This window comes from Petromyzon marinus, chromosome 72, assembly GCF_048934315.1.
Source record: "Petromyzon marinus isolate PM22_M1 ecotype Great Lakes invasive population chromosome 72, UKy_Petmar_22M1.pri1.0, whole genome shotgun sequence".
Taxonomy (NCBI): Eukaryota; Metazoa; Chordata; class Hyperoartia; order Petromyzontiformes; family Petromyzontidae; genus Petromyzon; species Petromyzon marinus.
The window spans coordinates 9,004,077-9,016,672 of record NC_133738.1 but is presented as its reverse complement, the minus strand read 5'-3'; positions in this window follow the sequence as shown (position 1 = coordinate 9,016,672).

Genomic DNA, 12,596 nt, shown 5'->3' with positions numbered 1-12,596 from the left:
GTGAGACTCCCACAGGGTTCAGTGTTAATCAGTGAGACTCCCACAGGGTTCAGTGTTAATCAGTGAGACTCCCGTAGGGTTCAATGTTAATCAGGGAGACCCCCACAGGGTTCATTGTTAATCAGTGAGACTCCCACAGGGTTCAGTGTTGATCATTGAGACTCCCATAGGGTTCATTGTTAATCAGTGAGACGCCCACAGGGTTCAGTGTTAATCAGTGAGACTCCCACAGGGTTCAGTGTTAATCATTGAGACTCCCATAGGGTTCATTGTTAATCAGTGAGACTCCCACAGGGTTCAGTGTTAATCAGTGAGACTCCCACAGGGTTCAGTGTTAATCAGTGAGACTCCCGTAGGGTTCAATGTTAATCAGGGAGACCCCCACAGGGTTCATTGTTAATCAGTGAGACTCCCACAGGGTTCAGTGTTGATCATTGAGACTCCCATAGGGTTCATTGTTAATCAGTGAGACGCCCACAGGGTTCAGTGTTAATCAGTGAGACTCCCACAGGGTTCAGTGTTAATCATTGAGACTCCCATAGGGTTCATTGTTAATCAGTGAGACTCCCACAGGGTTCAGTGTTAATCAGTGAGACTCCCCCAGGGTTCAGTGTTAATCAGTGAGACTCCCACAGCGTTCAGTAATCAGTGAGACTCCCATAGGGTTCATTTTTCATCAGTGAGACTCCCATAGGGTACAGTGTTAATCAGTGAGACTCCCATAGGGTTCGGTGTTAATCAAAGACTCCAATAGGGTTCAGTGTTAATCAGTGAAACTCCAATAGGGTTCAGTGTTAATCACTGAGACTCCCATAGGGTTCAGTGTTAATCAGTGAGACTCCCACAGCGTTCATTGTTAATCAGTGAGACTCCCACAGTTTTCAGTGTTAATCAGTGAGACTCCCATAGGGTTGAGTGTTAATCAGTGAGACTCCCACAGGGTCCAGTGTTAATCAGTGAGACTCCCACAGGGTTCAGTTTTAATCAGTGACACTCCCATAGGGTTCAGTGTTAATCAGTGAGACTCCCACAGGGTTCAGTGTTAATCAGTGAGACTCCCACAGGGTTCAGTGTTAATCAGTGAGACTCCCACAGTTTTCAGTGTTAATCAGTGAGACTCCCATAGGGTTGAGTGTTAATCAGTGAGACTCCCACAGGTTTCAGTGTTAATCAGTGAGACTCACACAGGGTTCAGTTTTAATCAGTGACACTCCCATAGGGTTCAGTGTTAATCAGTGAGACTCCCACAGGGTTCAGTGTTAATCAGTGAGACTCCCACAGGGTTCAGTGTTAATCAGTGAGACTCCCACAGGGATCAGGGGTAATCAGTGAGACTTCCACAGGGTTCAGTGTTAATCAGTGAGGCTCCCACAGGGTTCAGTGTTAATCAGTGAGACTCCCACAGGGTTCAGTGTTATCACTGAGACTCCCACAGGGTTCAGGGTAATCAGTGAGACTCCCATAGGGTTCAGTGTTAATCAGTGGGCGCTCCCACAGGGTTCAGTGTTAATCACTGAGACTCCCACAGGGATCAGGGGTAATCAGTGAGACTCCCACAGGGTTCAGTGTTAATCAGTGAGGCTCCCACAGGGTTCAGTGTTAATCAGTGAGACTCCTACAGGGTTCAGTGTTAATCAGTGAGACTCCCATAGGGTTCAGTGTAAATCAGTGAGAATCCCACAGGGTTCAGTGTTAATCAGTGAGACTCCCATAGGGTTCAGTGTTAATCAGTGAGACTCCCCGATGGTTTGTGTGTTAATCAGTGAGACTCCTCCAGAGTTCAGTGTTAATCAGTGAGATTCCCATAGGGTTCAGTGTGAATCATTGAGACTGCCACAGGGTTCAGTGTTAATCAGTGAGACTCCCACAGGGTTCATTGTTAATCAGTGCGACTCCCATAGGGTTCAGTGTTAATCACTGAGACTCCCACAGGGTTCAGTGTTAATCAGTGAGACTCCCACAGGGTTCAGTGTTAATCATTGAGACTCCCATAGGGTTCATTGTTAATCAGTGAGACTCCCACAGGGTTCAGTGTTAATCAGTGAGACTCCCACAGGGTTCAGTGTTAATCAGTGAGACTCCCACAGGGATCAGGGGTAATCAGTGAGACTCCCACAGGGTTCAGTGTTAATCAGTGAGGCTCCCACAGGGTTCAGTGTTAATCAGTGAGACTCCCACAGGATTCAGTGTTAATCACTGAGACTCCTACAGGGTTCAGTGTTAATCACTGAGACTCCCACAGGGTTCAGTGTAAATCACTGAGACTCCCACAGGGTTCAGTGTCAATCAGTGAGACTCCCACAGGGTTCAGTGTTAATCAGTGAGACTCCCACAGGGTTCAGGGGTAATCGGTGAGACTCCCACAGGGTTCATTGTTAATCAGTGGGCGCTCTCACAGGGTTCAGTGTTAATCAGTGAGACTCCCACAGGGTTCAATGTTAATCAGTGAGACTCCCACAGGGTTCAGTGTTAATCACTGAGATTCCCACAGGGTTCAGTGTTAATCAGTGAGAATCCCACAGGGTTCAGTGTTAATCAGTGAGACTCCCACAGCGTTCAGTGTTAATCAGTGACACTCCCATAGGGTTCAGTGACAATCACTGAGACTCCCATAGGGTTCAGTGTTAATCAGTGAGACTCCCATAGGGTTCAGTGTTAATCAGTGAGGCTCCCACAGACTTCAGTGTTAATCAGTGAGACTCCCATAGGGTTCAGTGTTAATCAGTGACACTCCCCTATGGTTTGTGTGTTAATCAGTGAGACTCCCATAGGGTTCAGTGTCAATCAGTGAGACTCCCACAGGGTTTAGTGTTTATCAGTGAGACTCCCACAGGGTTCAGTGTTAATCAGTGAGACTCCCATAGGGTTCAGTGTTAATCAGTGCGACTCCCATAGTGTTCAGTGTTAATCACTGAGACTCCCACAGGGTTCAGTGTTAATCAGTGAGACTCCCACAGGGTTCAGTGTTAATCAGTGAGACTCCCACAGGGTTCAGTGTTAATCAGTGAGGCTCCCACAGGGTTCAGTGTTAATCAGTGAGACTCCCACAGGGTTCAGTGTTAATCAGTGAGACTCCCACAGGGTTCAGTGTTAATCACTGAGACTCCCACAGGGTTCAGTGTTAATCACTGAGACTCCCACAGGGTTCAGGGGTAATCAGTGAGACTCCCCCAGGGTTCAGTGTTAATCAGTGGGCGCTCCCACAGGGTTCAGTGTTAATCAGTGAGACTCCCACAGGGATCAGGGGTAATCAGTGAGACTCCCACAGGGTTCAGTGTTAATCAGTGAGGCTCCCACAGGGTTCAGTGTTAATCAGTGAGACTCCCACAGGGTTCAGTGTTAATCAGTGAGGCTCCCACATGGTTCAGTGTTAATCAGTGAGACTCCCACAGGGTTGAGTGTTAATCAGTGAGACTCCCATAGGGTTCAGTGTTAATCAGTGAGACTCCCATAGCATTCTGTGTTAATCAGTGACACTCCCATAGGGTTCGGTGTTAATCAGTGAGACTCCTACAGGGTTCAGTGGTAATCAGTGAGACTCCCACAGGGTTCAGTGTTAATCAGTGGGAATCCCACAGGGTTCAGTGTTAATCAGTGAGACTCCCATAGGGTTCAGTGTTAATCAGTGAGACTCCCAAAGGGTTCAGCATAAATCAATGAGACTCCCACGGGGTTCAGTGTTAATCAGTGAGACTCCCACAGCGTTCAGTAATCAGTGAGACTCCCATAGGGTTCATTGTTCATCAGTGAGACTCCCATAGGGTACAGTGTTAATCAGTGAGACTCCCATAGGGTTCGGTGTTAATCAAACTCCAATAGGGTTCAGTGTTAATCAGTGAGGCTCCCATAGTGTTGAGTGTTAATCAGAGAGACTCCCACAGGGTTCAGTGTTAATCAGTGAGACTCCCACAGGGTTCAGTGTTAATCAGTGAGACTCCCGTAGGGTTCAATGTTAATCAGGCAGACTCCCACATGGTTCATTGTTAATCAGTGAGACTCCCACAGGGTTCAGTGTTAATCATTGAGACTCCCATAGGGTTCATTGTTAATCAGTGAGACGCCCACAGGGTTCAGTGTTAATCAGTGAGACTCCCACAGGGTTCAGTGTTAATCATTGAGACTCCCATAGGGTTCATTGTTAATCAGTGAGACTCCCACAGGGTTCAGTGTTAATCAGTGAGACTCCCACAGGGTTCAGTGTTAATCAGTGAGACTCCCACAGGGATAAGGGGTAATCAGTGAGACTCCCACAGGGTTCAGTGTTAATCAGTGAGACTCCCACAGGGTTCAGTGTTAATCAGTGGGAATCCCACAGGGTTCAGTGTTAATCAGTGAGACTCCCATAGGGTTCAGTGTTAATCAGTGAGACTCCCAAAGGGTTCAGCATAAATCAATGAGACTCCCACGGGGTTCAGTGTTAATCAGTGAGACTCCCACAGCGTTCAGTAATGAGTGAGACTCCCATAGGGTTCATTGTTCATCAGTGAGACTCCCATAGGGTACAGTGTTAATCAGTGAGACTCCCATAGGGTTCGGTGTTAATCAAACTCCAATAGGGTTCAGTGTTAATCAGTGAGACTCCCATAGTGTTGAGTGTTAATCAGAGAGACTCCCACAGGGTTCAGTGTTAATCAGTGAGACTCCCACAGGGTTCAGTGTTAATCAGTGAGACTCCCGTAGGGTTCAATGTTAATCAGGGAGACTCCCACAGGGTTCATTGTTAATCAGTGAGACTCCCACAGGGTTCAGTGTTAATCATTGAGACTCCCATAGGGTTCATTGTAAATCAGTGAGACGCCCACAGGGTTCAGTGTTAATCAGTGAGACTCCCACAGGGTTCAGTGTTAATCATTGAGACTCCCAAAGGGTTCATTGTTAATCAGTGAGACTCCCACAGGGTTCAGTGTTAATCAGTGAGACTCCCACAGGGTTCAGTGTTAATCAGTGAGACTCCCACAGGGATCAGGGGTAATCAGTGAGACTCCCACAGGGTTCAGTGTTAATCAGTGAGGCTCCTACAGGGTTCAGTGTTAATCAGTGAGACTCCCACAGGGTTCAGTGTTAATCACTGAGACTCCCACAGGGTTCAGGGTAATCAGCGAGACTCCCATAGGGTTCAGTGTTAATCAGTGGGCGCTCCCACAGGGTTCAGTGTTAATCACTGAGACTCCCACAGGGATCAGGGGTAATCAGTGAGACTCCCACAGGGTTCAGTGTTAATCAGTGAGGCTCCCACAGGGTTCAGTGTTAATCAGTGAGACTCCTACAGGGTTCAGTGTTAATCAGTGAGACTCCCATAGGGTTCAGTGTAAATCAGTGAGAATCCCACAGGGTTCAGTGTTAATCAGTGAGACTCCCATAGGGTTCAGTGTTAATCAGTGAGACTCCCAAAGGGTTCAGCATTAATCAATGAGACTCCCCCAGGGTTCAGTGTTAATCAGCGAGACTCCCACAGCGTTCAGTAATCAGTGAGACTCCCATAGGGTTCATTGTTCATCAGTGAGACTCCCATAGGGTACAGTGTTAATCAGTGAGACTCCCATAGGGTTCGGTGTTAATCAAAGACTCCAATAGGGTTCAGTGTTAATCAGTGAAACTCCAATAGGGTTCAGTGTTAATCACTGAGACTCCCATAGGGTTCAGTGTTAATCAGTGAGACTCCCACAGCGTTCATTGTTAATCAGTGAGACTCCCACAGGGATCAGGGGTAATCAGTGAGACTCCCACAGGGTTCAGTGTTAATCAGTGAGGCTCCCACAGGGTTCAGTGTTAATCAGTGAGACTCCCACAGGGTTCAGTGTTAATCACTGAGACTCCCACAGGGTTCAGCGTAATCAGTGAGACTCCCATAGGGTTCAGTGTTAATCAGTGGGCGCTCCCACAGGGTTCAGTGTTAATCACTGAGACTCCCACAGGGATCAGGGGTAATCAGTGAGACTCCCACAGGGTTCAGTGTTAATCAGTGAGGCTCCCACAGGGTTCAGTGTTAATCAGTGAGACTCCTACAGGGTTCAGTGTTAATCAGTGAGACTCCCATAGGGTTCAGTGTAAATCAGTGAGAATCCCACAGGGTTCAGTGTTAATCAGTGAGACTCCCATAGGGTTCAGTGTTAATCAGTGAGACTCCCAAAGGGTTCAGCATTAATCAATGAGACTCCCCCAGGGTTCAGTGTTAATCAGTGAGACTCCCACAGCGTTCAGTAATCAGTGAGACTCCCATAGGGTTCATTGTTCATCAGTGAGACTCCCATAGGGTACAGTGTTAATCAGTGAGACTCCCATAGGGTTCGGTGTTAATCAAAGACTCCAATAGGGTTCAGTGTTAATCAATGAAACTCCAATAGGGTTCAGTGTTAATCACTGAGACTCCCATAGGGTTCAGTGTTAATCAGTGAGACTCCCACAGCGTTCATTGTTAATCAGTGAGACTCCCACAGTTTTCAGTGTTAATCAGTGAGACTCCCATAGGGTTGAGTGTTAATCAGTGAGACTCCCACAGGGTCCAGTGTTAATCAGTGAGACTCCCACAGGGTTCAGTTTTAATCAGTGACACTCCCATAGGGTTCAGTGTTAATCAGTGAGACTCCCACAGGGTTCAGTGTTAATCAGTGAGACTCCCACAGGGTTCAGTGTTAATCAGCGAGACTCCCACAGCGTTCAGTAATCAGTGAGACTCCCATAGGGTTCATTGTTCATCAGTGAGACTCCCATAGGGTACAGTGTTAATCAGTGAGACTCCCATAGGGTTCGGTGTTAATCAAAGACTCCAATAGGGTTCAGTGTTAATCAGTGAAACTCCAATAGGGTTCAGTGTTAATCACTGAGACTCCCATAGGGTTCAGTGTTAATCAGTGAGACTCCCACAGCGTTCATTGTTAATCAGTGAGACTCCCACAGGGATCAGGGGTAATCAGTGAGACTCCCACAGGGTTCAGTGTTAATCAGTGAGGCTCCCACAGGGTTCAGTGTTAATCAGTGAGACTCCCACAGGGTTCAGTGTTAATCACTGAGACTCCCACAGGGTTCAGCGTAATCAGTGAGACTCCCATAGGGTTCAGTGTTAATCAGTGGGCGCTCCCACAGGGTTCAGTGTTAATCACTGAGACTCCCACAGGGATCAGGGGTAATCAGTGAGACTCCCACAGGGTTCAGTGTTAATCAGTGAGGCTCCCACAGGGTTCAGTGTTAATCAGTGAGACTCCTACAGGGTTCAGTGTTAATCAGTGAGACTCCCATAGGGTTCAGTGTAAATCAGTGAGAATCCCACAGGGTTCAGTGTTAATCAGTGAGACTCCCATAGGGTTCAGTGTTAATCAGTGAGACTCCCAAAGGGTTCAGCATTAATCAATGAGACTCCCCCAGGGTTCAGTGTTAATCAGTGAGACTCCCACAGCGTTCAGTAATCAGTGAGACTCCCATAGGGTTCATTGTTCATCAGTGAGACTCCCATAGGGTACAGTGTTAATCAGTGAGACTCCCATAGGGTTCGGTGTTAATCAAAGACTCCAATAGGGTTCAGTGTTAATCAATGAAACTCCAATAGGGTTCAGTGTTAATCACTGAGACTCCCATAGGGTTCAGTGTTAATCAGTGAGACTCCCACAGCGTTCATTGTTAATCAGTGAGACTCCCACAGTTTTCAGTGTTAATCAGTGAGACTCCCATAGGGTTGAGTGTTAATCAGTGAGACTCCCACAGGGTCCAGTGTTAATCAGTGAGACTCCCACAGGGTTCAGTTTTAATCAGTGACACTCCCATAGGGTTCAGTGTTAATCAGTGAGACTCCCACAGGGTTCAGTGTTAATCAGTGAGACTCCCACAGGGTTCAGTGTTAATCAGTGAGACTCCCACAGGGTTCAGTGTTAATCACTGAGACTCCCACAGGGATCAGGGGTAATCAGTGAGACTCCCACAGGGTTCAGTGTTAATCAGTGAGGCTCCCACAGGGTTCAGTGTTAATCAGTGAGACTCCCACAGGGTTCAGTGTTAATCACTGAGACTCCCACAGGGTTCAGTGTTAATCACTGAGACTCCCACAGGGATCAGGGGTAATCAGTGAGACTCCCACAGGGTTCAGTGTTAATCAGTGAGGCTCCCACAGGGTTCAGTGTTAATCAGTGAGACTCCCACAGGGTTCAGTGTTAATCAGTGAGGCTCCCACATGGTTCAGTGTTAATCAGTGAGACTCCCACAGGGTTCAGTGTTAATCAGTGAGACTCCCATAGGGTTCAGTGTTAATCAGTGAGACTCCCATAGCATTCTGTGTTAATCAGTGACACTCCCATAGGGTTCAGTGTTAATCAGTGAGACTCCTACAGGGTTCAGTGTTAATCAGTGAGACTCCCACAGGGTTCAGTGTTAATCAGTGGGAATCCCACAGGGTTCAGTGTTAATCAGTGAGACTCCCATAGGGTTCAGTGTTAATCAGTGAGACTCCCAAAGGGTTCAGCATTAATCAATGAGACTCCCACGGGGTTCAGTGTTAATCAGTGAGACTCCCACAGCGTTCAGTAATCATTGAGACTCCCATAGGGTTCATTGTTAATCAGTGAGACTCCCACAGGGTTCAGTGTTAATCAGTGAGACTCCCACAGGGTTCAGTGTTAATCAGTGAGACTCCCACAGGGATAAGGGGTAATCAGTGAGACTCCCACAGGGTTCAGTGTTAATCAGTGAGACTCCCACAGGGTTCAGTGTTAATCAGTGGGAATCCCACAGGGTTCAGTGTTAATCAGTGAGACTCCCATAGGGTTCAGTGTTAATCAGTGAGACTCCCAAAGGGTTCAGCATAAATCAATGAGACTCCCACGGGGTTCAGTGTTAATCAGTGAGACTCCCACAGCGTTCAGTAATCAGTGAGACTCCCATAGGGTTCATTGTTCATCAGTGAGACTCCCATAGGGTACAGTGTTAATCAGTGAGACTCCCATAGGGTTCGGTGTTAATCAAACTCCAATAGGGTTCAGTGTTAATCAGTGAGACTCCCATAGTGTTGAGTGTTAATCAGAGAGACTCCCACAGGGTTCAGTGTTAATCAGTGAGACTCCCACAGGGTTCAGTGTTAATCAGTGAGACTCCCGTAGGGTTCAATGTTAATCAGGGAGACTCCCACAGGGTTCATTGTTAATCAGTGAGACTCCCACAGGGTTCAGTGTTAATCATTGAGACTCCCATAGGGTTCTTGTTAATCAGTGAGACGCCCACAGGGTTCAGTGTTAATCAGTGAGACTCCCACAGGGTTCAGTGTTAATCATTGAGACTCCCATAGGGTTCATTGTTAATCAGTGAGACTCCCACAGGGTTCAGTGTTAATCAGTGAGACTCCCACAGGGTTCAGTGTTAATCAGTGAGACTCCCACAGGGATCAGGGGTAATCAGTGAGACTCCCACAGGGTTCAGTGTTAATCAGTGAGGCTCCTACAGGGTTCAGTGTTAATCAGTGAGACTCCCACAGGGTTCAGTGTTAATCACTGAGACTCCCACAGGGTTCAGGGTAATCAGCGAGACTCCCATAGGGTTCAGTGTTAATCAGTGGGCGCTCCCACAGGGTTCAGTGTTAATCACTGAGACTCCCACAGGGATCAGGGGTAATCAGTGAGACTCCCACAGGGTTCAGTGTTAATCAGTGAGGCTCCCACAGGGTTCAGTGTTAATCAGTGAGACTCCTACAGGGTTCAGTGTTAATCAGTGAGACTCCCATAGGGTTCAGTGTAAATCAGAGAGAATCCCACAGGGTTCAGTGTTAATCAGTGAGACTCCCATAGGGTTCAGTGTTAATCAGTGAGACTCCCAAAGGGTTCAGCATTAATCAATGAGACTCCCCCAGGGTTCAGTGTTAATCAGCGAGACTCCCACAGCGTTCAGTAATCAGTGAGACTCCCATAGGGTTCATTGTTCATCAGTGAGACTCCCATAGGGTACAGTGTTAATCAGTGAGACTCCCATAGGGTTCGGTGTTAATCAAAGACTCCAATAGGGTTCAGTGTTAATCAGTGAAACTCCAATAGGGTTCAGTGTTAATCACTGAGACTCCCATAGGGTTCAGTGTTAATCAGTGAGACTCCCACAGCGTTCATTGTTAATCAGTGAGACTCCCACAGGGATCAGGGGTAATCAGTGAGACTCCCACAGGGTTCAGTGTTAATCAGTGAGGCTCCCACAGGGTTCAGTGTTAATCAGTGAGACTCCCACAGGGTTCAGTGTTAATCACTGAGACTCCCACAGGGTTCAGCGTAATCAGTGAGACTCCCATAGGGTTCAGTGTTAATCAGTGGGCGCTCCCACAGGGTTCAGTGTTAATCACTGAGACTCCCACAGGGATCAGGGGTAATCAGTGAGACTCCCACAGGGTTCAGTGTTAATCAGTGAGGCTCCCACAGGGTTCAGTGTTAATCAGTGAGACTCCTACAGGGTTCAGTGTTAATCAGTGAGACTCCCATAGGGTTCAGTGTAAATCAGTGAGAATCCCACAGGGTTCAGTGTTAATCAGTGAGACTCCCATAGGGTTCAGTGTTAATCAGTGAGACTCCCAAAGGGTTCAGCATTAATCAATGAGACTCCCCCAGGGTTCAGTGTTAATCAGTGAGACTCCCACAGCGTTCAGTAATCAGTGAGACTCCCATAGGGTTCATTGTTCATCAGTGAGACTCCCATAGGGTACAGTGTTAATCAGTGAGACTCCCATAGGGTTCGGTGTTAATCAAAGACTCCAATAGGGTTCAGTGTTAATCAATGAAACTCCAATAGGGTTCAGTGTTAATCACTGAGACTCCCATAGGGTTCAGTGTTAATCAGTGAGACTCCCACAGCGTTCATTGTTAATCAGTGAGACTCCCACAGTTTTCAGTGTTAATCAGTGAGACTCCCATAGGGTTGAGTGTTAATCAGTGAGACTCCCACAGGGTCCAGTGTTAATCAGTGATACTCCCACAGGGTTCAGTTTTAATCAGTGACACTCCCATAGGGTTCAGTGTTAATCAGTGAGACTCCCACAGGGTTCAGTGTTAATCAGTTAGACTCCCACAGGGTTCAGTGTTAATCAGTGAGACTCCCACAGGGTTCAGTGTTAATCACTGAGACTCCCACAGGGATCAGGGGTAATCAGTGAGACTCCCACAGGGTTCAGTGTTAATCAGTGAGGCTCCCACAGGGTTCAGTGTTAATCAGTGAGACTCCCACAGGGTTCAGTGTTAATCACTGAGACTCCCACAGGGTTCAGTGTTAATCACTGAGACTCCCACAGGGATCAGGGGTAATCAGTGAGACTCCCACAGGGTTCAGTGTTAATCAGTGAGGCTCCCACAGGGTTCAGTGTTAATCAGTGAGACTCCCACAGGGTTCAGTGTTAATCAGTGAGGCTCCCACATGGTTCAGTGTTAATCAGTGAGACTCCCACAGGGTTCAGTGTTAATCAGTGAGACTCCCATAGGGTTCAGTGTTAATCAGTGAGACTCCCATAGCATTCTGTGTTAATCAGTGACACTCCCATAGCGTTCAGTGTTAATCAGTGAGACTCCTACAGGGTTCAGTGTTAATCAGTGAGACTCCCACAGGGTTCAGTGTTAATCAGTGGGAATCCCACAGGGTTCAGTGTTAATCAGTGAGACTCCCATAGGGTTCAGTGTTAATCAGTGAGACTCCCAAAGGGTTCAGCATTAATCAATGAGACTCCCACGGGGTTCAGTGTTAATCAGTGAGACTCCCACAGCGTTCAGTAATCAGTGAGACTCCCATAGGGTTCATTGTTCATCAGTGAGACTCCCATAGGGTACAGTGTTAATCAGTGAGACTCCCATAGGGTTCGGTGTTAATCAAATACTCCAATAGGGTTCAGTGTTAATCAGTGAAACTCCCATAGGGTTCAGTGTTAATCACTGAGACTCCCACAGGGTTCAGTGTTAATCAGTGAGACTCCCACAGCGTTCATTGTTAATCAGTGAGACTCCCACATTTTTCAGTGTTAATCAGTGAGACTCCCATAGTGTTGAGTGTTAATCAGTGAGACTCCCACAGGGTTCAGTGTTAATCAGTGAGACTCCCACAGGGTTCAGTTTTAATCAGTGACACTCCCATAGGGTTCAGTGTTAATCAGTGAGACTCCCACAGGGTTCAGTGTTAATCAGTGAGACTCCCACAGGGTTCAGTGTTAATCAGTGAGACTCCCGTAGGGTTCAATGTTAATCAGGGAGACCCCCACAGGGTTCATTGTTAATCAGTGAGACTCCCACAGGGTTCAGTGTTGATCATTGAGACTCCCATAGGGTTCATTGTTAATCAGTGAGACTCCCATAGGGTTCGGTGTTAATCAAATACTCCAATAGGGTTCAGTGTTAATCAGTGAAACTCCCATAGGGTTCAGTGTTAATCACTGAGACTCCCATAGGGTTCAGTGTTAATCAGTGAGACTCCCACAGCGTTCATTGTTAATCAGTGAGACTCCCACATTTTTCAGTGTTAATCAGTGAGACTCCCATAGTGTTGAGTGTTAATCAGTGAGACTCCCACAGGGTTCAGTGTTAATCAGTGAGACTCCCACAGGGTTCAGTTTTAATCAGTGACACTCCCATAGGGTTCAGTGTTAATCAGTGAGACTCCCA